Genomic DNA, 2,562 nt, shown 5'->3' on the forward strand with positions numbered 1-2,562 from the left:
AAATGTTTTGAGAATGATGAGGGCAATGAATGTACAAATGCGCTTTACACAATTGATGTATGTATGGATGGTGATAAGAGTTGTATGAGCCCCTAATAAAATGATTAAAAATAAATAAATACATACATAAATAAATAAATGAATACATCATGCAGTTCAATAGTTCAATCTTATTAACAAGGCTTGTGCATTCTCCCAGTCAACTTTGGGACATTTATTCCTTTTTTTATCCATTGCTGTTCACTGCCCACTTCACTCTACCTCCCCTTCCGTGGCCCCAGATAACTGTCATTCCTGCTTCTGTCTTAGTAGATCCACCCACCCTGACTCTCCTACATGGAAACAAACAGAACAAAACAGAGACAAAAAGCAAAAAAGGCTGCAGAAACATTGTCCCAATGAAATGGAGAAAAACACAATGGCTTTGTAGCATTCTCCACAGTCGCCAAAATGGTGAAAGAACTTAAATGTGCAACAACCATTAACACAAATGAATAAGAAAATGTGCTATATGCACACAGTTGAGTACTCCTCAGCCATAAAGAGAAGTGAGGTCTTGATGTTTGCCACCTCAGAGGAATTATGCTGAGTGAAATGTCCATCCTGAAAGGACAAAGACAAGGGTGATTCAAAAGTATTGCTACAAAATCAAAGAAACCTTTATTATACAAAAATATTGTTTCTTACATATGGTCCTTCTAGATCTCTAGACTTCTAAAGGCCATGTTTCCATCTCTATAAACCCTTTCCCCAAGGAATTCCCTCAAAGCAGCAATTTTAGCATCTTTGGGGGACTCAAACCATTCCTTTACAATAGTCTGAGTTTCAGGAACAAAAGGAAGACTGGGAGAGCAGGATCAGGGCTGTAGGGTAGATGGAGGCAAGGTTTCACAGTGAAATTTTCACAAGATATCCCTAGGTACCCTCAAAGAATGAGCAAGGGCATTGTCATGATGGAAAAAAATTCTTCTGCACAACTTTCCTCACCTGTCTATCACCAATGCGGTTATCACTTTTCTTTTCATTTTTTATTAATTAATATTCTTACTGACATCTCTTACTCCTTCCAATATATCCCTTCCCTTCCCATACAGTTCTGTTGTTGAATCCCATCAGATAGGGCTATACAATCATCAATGCTATCAACTCCCGTCTCCCTCCTTCCCTACCCTTTCCCATACCCTAAGGGACCCCTTACTACTGCCAGGGTCTCAGGAAGGTCCTCTATCGTGACAACCATGTACCTATCCATCTTAAATGTCCAGATGAACATGTGCAAATCTAACATAACCAATGAGGTAAAACAAATAACAACCATACTAGTAAGGGGAGGAAATGTTAAAGAACTAGAAGGTAGTTATGGGGTTCATCAGTGCCACACCGCCCCCCTGGATTTATCCTCTGTTCCAAGAGGCCCTTCTGAGAGGGACTGTCCAATTGTCTTGCTGGTGGACTTTGGGTCTCCACTACATCCACTCCCTTCATATCGATTTGGATGCGTGTTTTTGAACTTGTGATACCTCTTCCATCGACACCTCATGATCACACAGGCTGGCGTTGTTGTTCCATGTGGGCTTTGTTGCTTCCCTGCTTGATGGCCCCTTGTTTAACTCCAAGTCTTTAAGACTCCAGATTCTATAACTTTTGAGAGCTGGGTACCATCAGCTTTCTTCACATTTGCTTCTGCACCCATTTTGACTTCAGCAATCGTGTCAGGGAGGGGGGTATCAAACAAGGTCACATTATTAGAACAAACTATTCTTGTACTGAGGTAAGTAGAGGCCCAAAGTCCATCTGCTTCCTTGTTATATTTACTTATATAAACAAATAAACACATATTCATATATATGGATATTTATATATACATATTGGGTATTGTTTTATTTTCCTCCTACCCCACTATTATGTTTGCCTGTCATTCACCTTTCAGTACTTCTTCTCAGATACAATTCAATTGATGAAACACACCCAGAAAAGATATACCCTCCTCGAGGTGCATTTTAGAACTCTTACTATTCCCCTGTACCCATCGTTGTTGGCTCCCCACTCACCTCCCTGCTTCCTCCCCTCCCAGGCCCCCAAGAACTATTGGTCCAGCCACTGCCTCCCTAAGACTGCCCATCCTACATTTCTTGTATAGATTAACATCAAGAACAAAACCAAAATAATAAAAAAAGATATTTAAAAACATACAGATAGCCACCAGATTAACAGGGATCATGATATGGAGCCGCATTCGTGTGGAAAAGGCGCGTGTCCCATACGTCCGCGTTGCTATTCCCGCAGTCTGGGATGGAATGGTCTCCTCTCGTGTGCCCTGCCCCCATCCCACCCTGCCATTTACACCTTAGACTTTCAGTATGGCCCCCTTGTAAGTTAACTCCCAACCAGCTCAGGTGGGGTGGCAAGTTCTGCCCCTGTGCCCCCCAGCCACCTTGAGTCAGTAGTCTACAATCGGGGTTCCTCGGGGACTTCAACTTCTCACTTTTCTTAAAAATTCTTTATAATAGAACCCCATGATCATGCAATAGCCTTTGAGAAAATCTAGCAAGAACAGTGTCC

Source organism: Echinops telfairi, unplaced genomic scaffold, assembly GCF_000313985.2.
Source record: "Echinops telfairi isolate 266 unplaced genomic scaffold, ASM31398v2 ScPeMD7_7427;HRSCAF=8465, whole genome shotgun sequence".
In the NCBI taxonomy this organism is placed as follows: domain Eukaryota; kingdom Metazoa; phylum Chordata; class Mammalia; order Afrosoricida; family Tenrecidae; genus Echinops; species Echinops telfairi.